General features: G+C 38.7%; 1 long non-coding RNA gene across 1 annotated transcript; it reads left to right on the top strand.

Moving 5' to 3' along the window:
* The first annotated feature begins 102 nt into the window (after nucleotides 1-102).
* Nucleotides 103-2,356, top strand: LOC132270942 (uncharacterized). The gene is made up of 2 exons (XR_009469610.1): nucleotides 103-878; nucleotides 1,737-2,356. It is a non-coding gene; the product is annotated as an uncharacterized LOC132270942 (long non-coding RNA).
* Nucleotides 2,357-15,983: the final 13,627 nt, after the last annotated feature.

Here is a 15,983-nt window from a genome sequence, read left to right as displayed (position 1 = left end):
GAACACAAAACTTGGCTGCACGTATCCACTGCTTGATCTTCACCTCCAACACATCCCACACCAACCTCCAGACAGCTTGAATGCTCAATTTATCGATGCCAAGACGTTGAAAACACACGTCCACTGTACCCTTCCTTACTCTCCTGTAAACCTCAACGCACTTAACAGAGTCCATCCTTTCAGCAATACTCCGGAGATCATTGATTTCTTCTACAGATGGTACAATATCATAGTCTAAAAAATCATCTTTTGTGACGAACCTAAACTGATACCATTTTTTTAAAAAAAAAAAAAAAAATTTAAAAAAAAATTGGCATGACCTACCCTAAAAAGGGGTCTACAACTACCTGTTCAAATAAAAAAAACGCAATGGCCCTTCCTGACCTCTCAAGACATATTCAACCTGTCCCAACACACAATACAAATCATACATTCCAACATCCCATTCATCCGTTCATTATACCTCAACATGGTTCATTTCTGTAATGTTTGAGTTTTCTTATACATATATGTGTGTATGTGGTGTTAATTAGAAATAAAAGATAAAGGGAAAATAAAATAAAATAAAATAAATAAAACAAAATAGTGGGACCCACACCACCTAAAAAGGGGTTAGAGACCACCATTGTCTCTCATTTCTCTCACTCTTTCGCAGCTCTCTGTTTCCCTCTTGTTCTTCCTTTTTCTTTTTCTTTTTTTCTTTTACAAGCTTCAATCCAAGATCTCTCCCTCAATACTTAGAATTTTTAAGTGCCGTTTGCGGCAAATTGAAGACCACAACGAAATCTTTAAATTGATCGGAGTAATTTGGTGTTTGGTGCACTCTAGGAGAGTTGGGATCTAGGGCACAAAATTTAGGGGTTTTCTCCTCCTTTGAGGTAGGAGTGTTTAATCCACAATCTCTTAGATTTTGGTGAATTATTTTTCATAATTTGTATTTAATTTGTGTTATTTTTCATATTCGTTATGTGTTGTATATGAGATGTGTATATATACATGTTAGTTGTTATGTGATAAAGAACCATGTTAAATTGATGTTAAATTGCATACCTATTGTGCTTTAAAGTGCTAAATTTTTTTATTTTGGAAACATAATGTAAATTCCTAAAATTATTCCTATGAGTCATGTATATTGTAAATATTTGACTTGTAATAAATAAAAATTTCTTTATTCGTACGTCATTGAAATGCACAAGACATACATGCATTCATTGGGAAAGAATGGAAAAAATTGATTTGAAAGAAACGAAACGGATTTTGGGAAAGAATTTTGAAAAGGATTTTTGTGAAAAACCTAGCCGCCTAGGAGTTGCCTAGGGACCGCGGCATTAGTGAGGCCTAGAGGGGACTAGAGAGATTGCCCTAATGTGGTTGAGTTACTTGGGCCCCAAATGACGCCATGGAGTTGCCATGGGTCAAGGACAGTAGTCAATCCTCCTCTCGTGCCGCCATGGAGTTGCCATGGGACGGGTTCACTAACGGTTTGGAAATGATGATGAAAATGATTTTGGAAAATGGAGAGTGACATTGCATGGCGTGACATATCATTGCATGGCATATATATTTGTGGTATCGGATTAATGATGTGGTATTGTGGTTATATTTCTTTTCCCGGCATGATATGATCCCAATTTCTTCATTCCTATTCATGGTGTGGATTCACGGGGTCTCAAGAGGTGTGCTTTAGGCATTTCCTACTGAGCTTATGGTCACCCCTTCATTTTAACATTTTTCAGGAAACGGAAAAAAAGTTGCGGATGACATTCCACCACAAGCTTAAATTGGATTAGAAGACCTTTTGTTATTTTTGTATCTAAGTTCCACTATTTTTTTGTAGGACTTAGCATAATATATTTTGTACGAAGACTTATGAACTTTTAATATTTTAATTATCCCTATGGGCTTGTAAAGTATGGACATTTGATTTTAATTCTTGTATTTTGGGACTGTAATTATAATACCTGGAATATATAGTTTGTGGTTGTACCACCATGGAGTGTATTATATGGTATTTGTGTTGGGATAGGTTTAAAATGCTTTTAAATAGGTTGTTGTAGAACGATTTTTAGTGGAGATCATGCCAATTTTTTTTTTTTAATTTTGGCATCATTTAGGGTCGTTACAATTTCATAGTGGAACATCCACATACCATTTAATCCAAATTATCATAATTAGTCCCAAAATATATGGTTAAGATCTAAAGTACATGTCTTACAACGTTTGGACAACTTATACTAAAGTTACAGTCCATAATTATAATTACAATAACAAGGGTCTAAAAACCTCTATACCAAATATAACAAACTAAGATTTTACAAAATTATGAGACTTAGTAAAAAAAAAAAAAAAAAAAAAACCTTCTAAATCCAAATTAGGCCTGTGGTGGAACGTCATCCATCACTTCTTTCCCGTTTTTTGAAAAAAAAATTATTAAATAATAGAGTGAGCAATTTGCTCAGTAAGCGGTGCCTAAGACACACCTCTTGTGTCCCCGTGAATCCAAACAAAGAATAGAACAATAAGGGGCGGGGTCATGCTATGTCGAAAAAAACATATACAACATAATAATCAATTTCAACATACACAATGAGATGCTACGGAATGCGATGCATGCCGATGTCGCTCCCCATTTTCAACATCCAAATCCATCACTTTCAAACCGTTAATGTAACCCCCTTCGGTAACTCCTCAGCACTGAGAGAAGGATTAGCTACTGTCCCTGACCGTTGGTACCTCCGCAGCGTCATTTGGGGTCAGATAGCTCAACCACGCTAAGGCAATCTTCCTAGTTCCCCCTAGGTTACATTAACCTACCGGTCCTTTGGTGACTCTGCGGTGACTGGGTTTTTCATAAAACACTTTAATCAAAGCTTCTTTCCCAAAATTCCCCTTTTCATTTTCATTTCAAACACTTTCCTCTTTTTATTCATGTCCAATGTTGTGAAGTGCATGTCACATATTTCTCTAATAATATAAGCGTAAAGGAAATTCATACTACACAATTTAAAATCCACTTTCATAGCAACTTCTAGAAAATTAGTAGACACCGTGGGCATGTAAATTAACATCTAAGTATGCTTTTCACATAAATTCCTCAACACATATAAGCATATATGTCAATTACAACAATTATATCATTTTCAAGGCAATTTAATTCAAATAAAGCATGTTTTACGAGAAATTCTAAAAAAAATTTTATATATGCTTATATACATCATTTCTAGCAATTAGAAATACAAGAGGCATAAGAAATCAACACTTAAACATGCTTTTCACACAAATCAACATGTATATATAAAATCATGAATTTTATACATTACAACAAAATCATTCTAGGATAATTATCATCAATTAGACAAATAACAACAATTACATGAAATTAACTCACAAAGGAATAAGAATATGTGGGTTAGAGACCCCCCTATCTCAATCTAAGCCAAAAACCCCAATTTTCACCTCAAACCCTAAAAATGGGTCTCAATTTTCGGACTTTCTACAGTGGCCAAAAACTAAAATTGCTGGTATGGATTTAAAGGTCTCGTTGTGAGCTTCATTTTGCCGCAAACGGCACTCAAAAATTTCAAAGGATGAAGGAGAAATCTTGGATTGAAGTTGTAGAAGAAAAAAAGATAATTTTTTTTTTTTTTTCCTTTCCAGCGAGAGAGGCTGGTGAATCTGCCAAATGGTGATGGCTTAGCCATTACCTTTATTATAATGCATGTGGGTCCCACCATTTTTTTTTTTCCTTTTTCTTTTTACACCACACAATTACATATATACACATACACACATAATAATAATTTACAACCACATAAAATACATTAAATAAAATGCCTGAAATGCTAACGGACCCGATAAAAATCCCCATATGCAAAAATTCCAATAGCGGGTCCCACACGGGACCATCCGGCTTGAAAAACAAAAAAAAAAATACAAAAATGATAAATCCTGAATTTCAAAGAGTACTGAACTCAATGAAATGTCTTAAACAGCTCACGGACACAACTGGCACACTTTAGAGTATCTGGCATGTAAAACGGTAAAAGACGAAAATGCCCTTGCAACTATAAAAATTCCGAAAAAATGAAAAATAGCAAAAATTGAAAACATCACAATCTACCCTCCTTAAAGAGATTTCATCCTCGAAATCTACCCTCCTTAAAGAAAGAGGCTCACAGCCACACACCTCGCCGAGGAACCTCACACAACCTTGAGATAAGAACTGAACAACCATGTTGCCTTTAACACAGGCACCAATAGGCAATCACACTCTTCCGCCAGAAAGCCCAATGATCATTACCCTATGAGGGTACTCATTACTCACAAGACTTGAAAGAAAAATGGTCACAAGACCCCTGAACATGACAACATGCTATCACAACTCATCCTTCAAAAGACACACTGTACCCCAAACAAAGGACCCCGTCCATCACACAATCAAACCCAAACTCAGATCTACACATCTCTGTCCAACCAATACTCGTCATCCAACTCATAGCTACACCATCACACAATCATACAACAACCATAGATCGCACCAACAAGTAATTATTACACTGATCAACCTCAAGATAACTAAATAATGAATCCCCCAACAACTATACAATCAAGAGTCACCAAACCACTAAAGTGTACCATCCTGTGCCCAAGACTCAAATCCTCAAAATAAGATCTTTAAAAATCAAGCGGATTAGACACTTGGTCCTACCTAACACACCTCGTCACCCGAAACAACTTCCTAAATCCACACGCTTGCACTGTCACAACACCCAATACCATACTTTCACTATTTATGACAACTTGAAACAATCATTGACCTTTGACCTGACATCGTGTTAAAGGGGAATGATTCAGGAGAAATGGTTGGCCAGGCCACTCTTATCATCAATCCAATCTCAACATAGATGTCATTCCTGTCCTCAGGTCCAAACCTCAAACACGGTCTTACACAATCCACAAAACAACTATAAGATCCACTCACTATCCACCCATTGTTATACATAACCTCAATAACTATATAATCATATAACAGCTCTAAGAATCTCAATCATGCCTTAATCACACAATCACAACAACTAAAAGCGACACGACACCAAATGTCATAATCAACCAATCAGCACTAAAGATCCCTAATTTCCTCATAACATCCATACCAGGTAAACAACTCCGTGACATCTTTCAGTTCAATTCTTACTTCTCCAAAACACATAATACAGCTGTCTCATTCCTGAAACCTCAAAACCAAAGTCAATCATTCCTATTATTCCTCAATAGAATCATACATTCACTTTCTCTAATCACAAAATTCTAAAACAACATCGACACTTATCCTCAAGACACTGCACGAATTAAACGCCTATAAAAACATTCAAGTACATGACTCATATCCCATCACTTAATCATCTTTAAACTACAGTTCACAACACATTTCCTAGCCGTCACCTTTAGTACTAAACATCGGAAACACAACCCCTATTCGGTAACCCGTGCCTCGCATCCTACCAGTCAAACCACTCTCAAAACAAAACTCAAGACTCCACCTCCCTCCATAGGAGTGAGTCGACCTATACAACCAACCTTACCGGTGAACTCTGACAACATAACTAACTACACACAGGCCCGTCCATCCACGGACGCGCATAACTCCTAAACGAAGAACAAGACTCATAACAAACGACGCCCTTGCCAGGACTAGAACAAATGGAAAGGCTAATGAACCCCACTCTCACAAGAGATCAACAACTCGCACCTGAATGAACCAAACACCCTGCCACACACTACTCACCAATCGTCCAACCATGGACACCCATTCTCACTTGAGATGAAATAAACTTCCTACGCACCAGAAGGAGAACCAACTAGAAACATATACGAGACTACGACTTCCATTCTAGGAGACCTCGCCACTAACGGATCGTTACACACTATCAACACAAAACCTTGCACATACTTCTCCGCAACACTATGCTAACCGAAATAAATCAGATAAAAGTAGCAACGCCCTCGACATACAAATACTAGGAACCATCACTGTACATTAGACACTGTATCCCATCCTACCCAATAATCTCTCAATGAGAAACTCTATGAAATATAACGATACCTGATCACCTGTTCTACCTCTACCCTTTGAAGGCGACACTACGTCAATCACTGTGCACACTAAACCCGTGACCTCCGTCACAACAACCCACTGACTCTTTAAAAGAAAAAAGGTGCTTATCCGTTAACACCGCTCTCACTGGTTTTAAAGATTAAACTATCCACAATCGTCTCAACTGGCGCACAATCCCATCACATACCTGTCAACACACAACAACACGCATAATTCCTAAACCACATTCGGATCATACCTCAAACCATTATACTTATCAGCACCAAACATCACACCATGACACCATAACACCTCCACTGTCACTCATTCCAATAACCTTTCAACCCTATTATCCCATCAGACCATCAAATCACTACCAAAGGATTTTTTTTTTCCCTCGAACATCTTCAAGATAATATCATTGTAACAAAAGAACGAGCATAACTCTCGCTACTCCCCATAACAACCACTATTTACCACTAGAAAAGAACATCCATACGACAATGCTATGCCAACAAATTCTCAAACAAAAATGAGCACAAAAATCCAGATTACTCAACACCCAACTATTCCCTTAAAACCGCCAACGATGAAGTCAATCACTACTTCCTTCCCAAATATTGAGGTCACCCCTAAACTGACTTACTTTCCAATACGGTAACATCAAGTACTAATACCCCCCATGATCATCCTTCCCAAAATAACTACACAAACTCCAATCCCTTAGAAACAACAAGCCTCCACTACCAACCGCTCATTCAAAAGTGATGCTAACTCGACATGAAAACACACATCACTCATGATACCCTACACCATAGTCAACAATCCTCTACAAGAAAATAAAAATCCTACACGGCAATGCTACAGGAACAATCCCTAAAAGGGACAGCAAACACCACGCCCAAACGATCAACCACATAAACTACACTCTACGACAACTATAAAGCAATGGTCCCTCATTGGTATCTAACTGGACACTTAAGTCATACCTACAACTAACCTATCCGACCAAACAAAAGGGTATACAACTCTTACACCCCCAATACTATCATTTCCCAATCAATCGCTACGATTACCATCCAACACAATGGAATATCCACATCGATTTCATCTGAGTTGTGTGCCCGCAGCTCGCCCAATGTGGTAGCTTTCTGGTGCCACCTGCACACGCTCACGTACACCTGCCCACAAGGCCACAAAACAAAGAAATCAAATAGAACAAGCCACCAAGCCCAAAAGGTCACTCCTCATCCTAGCTCAACACAATCTGTGACCAACACTCTACGGTCACCAAACATCACCGCACTAAACTTCTGCCTTCCTTATTGGAAAATCAAAACAAAAGGTGCAACCTACTCATCTCATCGCCAACTCAAAGTCAACCTCAACTTATATTCTCAAAACGACAATCTAAGAGACAAACCCTCAACTTTAAACATCAGTGAACCTCTAAATAAAAATCCAAATACAAATCTTACTCAACATGTACAGCACTTGAACCTTACAAGTCATACACTACATACCACCTCACGTCCATTGACATCTAATCAACTTTGCTTACACGAAAGGGTCCCATGACTCACACACCATACCCTACTAATCCATCATCCCAAGAGTCCACTCACTACACTGAGAAAACACAACGCAAACTCTCGCCAGTGCAAGAAAATGAGAACTTTCGTCCCGAAAGACACCTAAAATCAAACCCTACCACCGTTACCAGTCTCTATGGAAAGGACTACTAATGGAACCTTATCATTTTAGTATGCTTTAAAAATTTAACCATAGAATTAATCTCATAAACACTGTCACTTATCATTAAATACTTAAGCATGCTTTAATTTAACAAATAATTAACACCTAAGCATGTAAGCAAGTAAGCAATTAGGCATGCTTTTCAAAAAATTTTAAACACTTGGTACATAAACATATAAACATGCAATTCAACTTCCCATGCAATCTTAGGTAGGCCTCTACCCATTGTCCTAATGGTATTCGAACCATTGCTCTGATACCAAATTTGTAACGACCCTAAACTGATACACTTTTTTTTTTTTTTTTTTTAAAAAAAAAAAAAAAGATTTTAAAAAAAATTCGGCATGACCTCTCCTAAAAAGGGGACTACAACCACTTGTTCAAATAAAAAAAACGTAATAGCCCTTCCTGGCCTCTCAAGACATATTTAACATGTCCCAACACATAATACAAATCATACATTCCAACATCCCATTCATCCGTTCATTATACCTCAACATGGTTCATTTCATGGTGGAACATCCACATATCATTTAATCCAAATTATCATAATTAGTCCTAAAATATATGGTTAAGATCTAAAGTACATGTCTTACAACGTTTGGACAACTTATACTAAAGTTATAGTCCATAATTATAATTACAATAACAAGGGTCTACAAACCTCTATACCAAATATAAAAAACTAAGATTTTACAAAATTATGGGACTTAGTACAAAAATAGCAAAAAAAAAAAACTTCTAAATCCAAATTAGGCATGTGGTGGAATGTCATCCGTTACTTCTTTCCCGTTTCCTGAAAAAAAAATTATTAAATAATAAAGTGAGCAATTTGCTCAGCAGGCGGTGCCTAAGACACACCTCTTGTGTCCCCGTGAATCCAAACAAAGAATAAAACAATAAGGGGGGGTCATGCTATGTCGAAAAAAACATATACAACATAATAATCAATTTCAACATACACAATGAGATGCTATGGAATGCGATGCATGCCAATGTCGCTCCCCATTTTTAACATCCAAATCCATCACTTTCAAACCGTTAATGTAACCCCATTCGGTAACTCCTCAGTGCCGAGAGAAGGATTAGCTACTATCCCTGACCGTTAGTACTTCTGTAGTGTCATTTGGGGCATAGATAGCTCAACCACGCTAGGGCAATCTCCCTAATTCCCCCTAGGTTACATTAACCTATCGGCCCTTTGGTGACTCCGTGGTGACCGGGTTTTTCATAAAACACATTAATCAAAGCTTCTTTCCCAAAATTCCCCTTTTCATTTTCATTTCAAACACTTTCCCCTTTCATAGCAACTTTTAGAAATTAGTAGACACCGTGGGCATGTAAATTAACATCTAAGCATGCTTTTCACATAAATTCATCAACACATATAAACATATATTTCAATTACAACAATTATATCAATTTCAAGGCAATTTAATTCAAATAAAGCATGCTTTACAAGAAATTTAAAAAAAAAATTTATATATGCTTACATACATCATTTCTAGCAATTAGAAATACAATAGGCATAAGAAATCAACACTTAAACATGCTTTTCACACAAATCAACATGTATATATAAAATCATGAATTTTGTACATTACAACAAAATCATTCTAGGATAATTATCATCAATTAGACAAATAACAACAATTATATGAAATTAACTCACAAAGGAACAAGAATATGTGGGTTAGAGACCCCCTACCTAAAGCTAAAATTGCTGGTATGGATTTGAAGGTCTCGTTATGAGCTTCATTTTGCCGCAAACGGCACTCAAAAATTCCAAAGAATGAAGGAGAAATCTTGGATTGAAGTTGTAGAAGAAAAAAAGATAATTTTTTTTTTCCCTTTCCAGCGAGAAAGGCTGGTGAATCTGCCGAATGGTGATGGCTTAGCCATTACCTTTGTTATAATGCATGTGGGTCCCACCATTTATTTTATTTTCTTTTTTTCTTTTTTTTTTTCTACACCCCACAATTACATATATACACATAATAATAATTTACAACCACATAAAATACATTAAATAAAATGCCTGAAATGTTAATGGACCCGATAAAAATCCCCGTATGCAAAAATTCCAGTAGCGGGTGCCACACAGGACCATCCGGCCCGAAAAACAAAAAAAAAATGCAAAAATAATAAATCCTGAATTTCAAAGAGTCCTGAACTCAATGAAATGTTCTAAACAGCTCATGGACACAACCGGCACACTCTACAGTGTCCGGCACGTAAAACGGCAAAAGACAAAAATGCCCTTGCAACGACAAAAATTCTGAAAAAATGAAAAATAGCGAAAATTGAAAACATCACATCTTTAACTAATTCATAGCTAACACTATCATCACTTATTGAACTAGAATAAGTGGGATACCTTGGAGTGCTTTGGCCGGTCCTGGTCAAGATGTTGACAAACTCCTCCTCAAGCAAAGCCATGGCAACCTTGATCACGCTCTTATCATCAGACACTAATTCATATGCAGCCTCAACGTTTTCTGGAGTTCCAATTGTAGGACAAGCTTCAACTTCACTTTAAGTCCTAATACAGCAGCTAGTAAAAACCCAGAGAACAGGCAACTAACAATGTGTATCTTTAAGGTCTTCGTTTTTCGGTTGAAGGAAAAGACTGGAAGAAAATTTGTCAAGAAAAGAAATTGCTGACACTGAAAGAAGAACTATAGTCCACCTTACTGTCTTCCCCACCTTTGAACAAAACACAATTTCAGTCATTGAATGCAAATTGATGGACCCACTCAACCATAGGAGGAAGAATAAGAGTCCTTCCTTGCTTTGGATAGCTATGTTACATGAGTTATGTGGGTGTTGCTCGAGTGGGCTAAACCTTAAGTGTCCCACCCTATTATCTTAGGTTCAAGTCTCCTTCCCCCCACTCAACCATGGGAGGAAGAATAAGAGTCTTTCCTTGCTTTGGATAGCTATGTTACATGAGTTATGTGGGTGTTGCTCGAGTGTGCCAAGCATTAAGTGTCCCACCCTATCATCTTAGGTTCAAATCTCCTTCCCCTTAACTCAACTGTAACGACCCTAGCTGATGCCAAATTTAAAAAAATTCGGCATAATCTCCCCTAAAAATGGGCCTTCAACAACCTGTCCAAATACACAAAACACATAAAATCATCTAGCATCCCATTCATCCGTTCATTATACCTTAACATAGTTCCTTTCATGGTGGAACATCCACACACCAATTAATTTAAATTATCATAATTACAGTCCCAAAATACAAGATTAATATTTAAAGTCCCTGTCTTACAACGTGACATGATACAATTGCATGGAAACATATACCATAATTCCACTAGTTTCATTTACATCAAACAAAAGATAAGTTCGTTCTTAAGTTACAAGGCCATGAATACTAACTTAGTTACATTTCCACAACTATAAATATACATAGAACGGTCAAAATACAAAATAGCAAACAACCTTCTAACAACTTTCAAGCTTGAGGTGGATTGTCGTCCACCAGTTCATTTCCAAAACCTGAAAAAAATAATATAAATAGTAGGGTGAGCATAAAGCTCAGCAGGTGACACTTAAGACACATATCTTGTGTCCTTATGAATCCAAACAAACCATAGGCCAATAATAAATGGGGATCATACAATGTCGGGAAATAATACAGCATAACGATTCAATGTCAAATATATCCAATGCAATGGTATGAGATGCAATGCATGCTAGTGTCGCTCCCCATTTTCATAATCCAAAACATCATTTCCAAACTGTTAATACAGCCCGCCCTTTGGTAGTCCCGCCGCGACACGAGAGGAGGATTGGCTAGTGTCCCTGACCCTTGGTAACCCCGCGGTATCATTATGGGGCCCAGCTAGCTCAACCACGCTAGGGCGACTCCCTAGTCCCCTCTAGGCTATATTAACCTCCGGCCCGGTGGTAACCCTGCAGCGACCGGGTTTCGCATAAAACCATTTCATCAAAAACACTTCCCTGAAATTCCCCATATATATTTCAAGAACAATTTCTCCCATTTCATGCAAACCCAATGGTATGTGCATATATCTATGTTCCATACATTCAATGTCATGGCATTTAAAATTCTACACCATAAAATTAAACATTCAACAAGTTCAACATCTCCCAAGTAATTATTAACACATTAAGATACATCAAAATACATTTAAGCATGCTTTACACATAAAACAACTCACATTCAAATACATAAATTTCTCTAGACAACATTTAAAATAATCATTGATACAATTAACTTCTAATTAAGCATGTTTGGCATAACAAATGATTATAACTCACAATGGAACAAGAAGGTAGTGGATTAAGGTGTCCCTACCTCAAATTTGCACAAAACCCTTAAAATGGGTCTTGAATTTCAAACTCCAAGAAGGGCACCAAATCTGGAATTGTTCGTATGGATGCGTAGAGCTCATCGTGGGCTTCGTTTTGCCTCAAATGGCACCTTAATCCGATAAGAGATGAGAGAGAAATTAAGCCTTGAAGCTTGAAACCATAAAAAGAAAAAAAGCCCAGAGAGCTTTTGGAATGGGAGAGAAGCTGATACGCAGAGAAGAAGAAATAAGTCATTATATTGGCTTATAAATCATGTGGGCCCGACAGGTGAATAACATTTTATTTAACTTTAACATATATATATATATATATATATATATATATATAAAGTTAAAAACATTACATTCTCCTTAACTTTAAAAAATATTTCGCCCCCGAAATCAAGCCATACCTGAGAGAGAAAACAACTCTGGATACTTAGAGCGAAACTCCTGTTCGAGCTCCCAAGTAGCCTCCTCGACTCTGTGGTGTCTCCAAAGGACTTTCACCATTGGTATCGTCTTGTTCCTCAACACCTTTTGTTGTGTGTCAAGAATCTGAACTGGTCCTTCCTCGTAGGAAACATCCTCATCAATGTCTACATCAACCCAACTCAAAATGTGAGATGGATCTGGCTCGTACTTCCGTAACATCGATACATGGAAAACATTGTGGACCCTATCCAACTGTGGTGGCAAAGCAAGTCTGTAGGCAACCTCTCCTACACGGTCCAAAATCTCAATTGGTCCAATGAATCGTGGAGACAACTTGCCACTTTTCCCGAATCTCATCAATCCCTTCCGTGGAGAAACCCAAAGAAAAACTTGGTCTCCCACCTCAAAGGATAACGACCGTCTCTGCTTATCTGCATAACTCTTCTTCGGCTCTGAGTTGTAAGTAACCTCTGTCTTATCAACTTAATCTTCTCAGTAGTCTCGAGTACAATGTTAGGTCCTAAGGCGGCTGTCTCGCCTACCTCAGTCCAACAAATAGGAGACCTACAAGGTCTACCATACAACGCCTCAAATGGAGACATCTGAATGCTCGCCTGATAACTGTTGTTGTGGGCAAATTCAATAAGTGGTAGGTGATCCTCCCAACTACCACCCAAGTAAAGCACACATGCCCGAAGCATATCCTCCAAAATTTGGATAGTACGCTCCGACTGACCGTCAGTCTGTGGATGGAAGGCCGTGCTCAGGTGCAACGCTGAGCCAAACGCTACTTGAAGTCCTTCCCAAAACTTCGAAGTGAACTTAGCATCCCTATCTGAAACAATGGTTACTGGAACTCCATGCAACCTTACAATCTCCTTCACATAAAGAACACCAAGCTTCTCTGCATCATCTGTTGCCTTAATAGGCAAAAAGTGAGCCGTCTTGGTCAATCTGTCAATGATGACCCATATGAACGCATTACCCTTTCGTGACCTTGGAAGACCCATCACAAAATCCATAGCAATATGCTCCCATTTCCATTGCGCTACAGGTAATGGTTGCAACAAACCGGCTGGTCTCTGATGCTCGGCCTTCACTTGCTGACAGGTAAGGCATTTAGCCACAAACTGTGCAACATCTTTCTTCATCCTGTTCCACCAATACTGACATCTCAAATTTTGGTACATCTTGGTACCACCTGGATGAAATGCAAAGCGGGAAGTGTGAAACTCCCGTAAGACGTCCTCACGACAAATAGTAGGAACCACCAACAAACCCCTGAACCGTAGACCCCCATCTATATACAAAGCCCAATCTTTCACTGTCTCACCACTGGAGATCAAAGCGTGAATGGCATCTAAATCCGGGTCCTGTCTCTTTGACTCAATCACTCGTACAACAAGAGTAGGTTGAGCTATAAGACTAAACAAGAATGCCGACTCGCTGTCAACATCATCATCAAAATAATACAATCCCATCTCTGCCAAATCCTTAAGCATCTTCCACTTCCGAATAACCAGACAGGCCAAAGTTCCACGAGATTTTCGGCTTAAGGCATCTGCTACCACATTTGCCTTGCCCGGATGATACTGCAAGTCAAAATTATAATCTTCTAAGAATTCAACCCATCTTCTCTGTCTATTGTTTAAGTCCTTTTGGGAGAAAAGGTACTTGAGACTTTTATGATCCGAGTACACCTCGAATCTTTCACCATACAAGTAGTGTCTCCAACACTTCAAAGCAAACACAACTGCCGCTAACTCCAAATCATGAGTAGGGTAGTTGTACTCGTGAGTCTTCAATTGTCGAGACCCATAAGCCACTACTCTACCATCCTGCATCAACATACACCCTAAACCATCACGTGAAGCATCACAATAGATCACATAACCCAAGTCACGCTCAGGTATCACCAACACTGGAGCCGTAGTCAATCTTGTCTTCAATTCCTGGAAAGATGACTCACAGGCTTCATTCCATGCAAACTTAATCCTTTTCCGGGTTAAACGGGCCATAGACGCTGCCAAACGGGAGAAATCTTTCACAAATCTCGGATAGTAACCCGCTAGACCAAGAAAACTACGGATCTTAAACACATTCTTGGGTTGCTCCCAATTCAAAACAGCTTCAATCTTTGATGGATCAACTGACACTCCGCTTTCTGAAACAACATGTCCTAAAAACTTCACCTCTTGTAGCCAAAACTCACATTTCTCATATTTGGCATACAACCGGTGCTCCCGCAAAATCTGTAAAACAATACTAAAATGGATCTCGTGTTCCTCCCGAGATCGTGAGTACACAAGAATGTCATCCACGAAAGCTACCACAAACTGGTCCAAGTAATCGTGAAAGACGCGGTTCATTAAGTCCATGAATGCCGCTGGAGCATTAGTCAAGCCAAAAGGCATAACAAGGAACTCATAGTGTCCATACCGTGTACGGAATGCTGTCTTCGGGATATCCTCATCCCTAACCCGCAACTGATAATAGCCAGACCTCAAGTCAATCTTGGAGAAATAACTGGCTCCCCTCAACTGATCAAATAAATCATCTATCCTTGGCAAAGGATACTTGTTCTTGATGGTGGCGCGATTCAACTTCCGATAATCGATGCACAACCTCAAAGAACCATCTTTCTTCTTAGCAAACAAGACCGGTGCGCCACATGGTGACACACTCGGTCGGATGAAACCTTTCATCCTCAAATCATCAAATTGTCTTTTTAATTCCTCCAATTCAACTGGTGCCATACGATACGGTGCCATAGAAATCGGTGCGGTACCTGGCATTATCTCAATAGAGAACTCCACTTCTCGGTGTGGAGGCAACTCTGTCAAATCCTCCGGAAACACATTCAGAAAATCATGAACAACTGTAGGATAATATTCTTCCACAACATCATCCTCTTCGGCTATAAGGGTAGCCAAAAAGTAATCACCACGACTCCGTCCACGAATTCCATAAAACGATGAAATGTGGGAATCACTCCGATCTCCCACGAAAAAGAAACAGTCTCCCTCGGGAGTACAAACTGTAACCCTTCCTCTGAAACAGTCGATCGTGGCATGAAAAGAAGCTAACCAATCCATCCCAAGAATGACATCAAAGCTAGTCATTTCTAGGAGGATAAGGTCAAACATAAAAGTTCGCCCGGCTATCACAATGGAACAGTCCCTCACGACTCAGCTCAAAGACACTGAAACTCCAACTGGCGTATCAACACATAACGCCCGATCCATAAAACTGACCTCTAACCCCGATGCAAGTGCAAATGATGATGAAATGAAAGAATGAGATGCACCAGAATTAAACAAAACACGGGCCCAAGAACCAAACACTGGAAATATACCTCAGAGAACTGAAGATCC

Source organism: Cornus florida, unplaced genomic scaffold, assembly GCF_030987335.1.
Source record: "Cornus florida cultivar Cherokee Brave unplaced genomic scaffold, ASM3098733v1 CherokeeBrave_3.0.0_Hap2_Chr08, whole genome shotgun sequence".
In the NCBI taxonomy this organism is placed as follows: domain Eukaryota; kingdom Viridiplantae; phylum Streptophyta; class Magnoliopsida; order Cornales; family Cornaceae; genus Cornus; species Cornus florida.
Note: the sequence above shows the minus strand (reverse complement) of the source record. Positions and strands in the feature narration are given on the sequence as shown.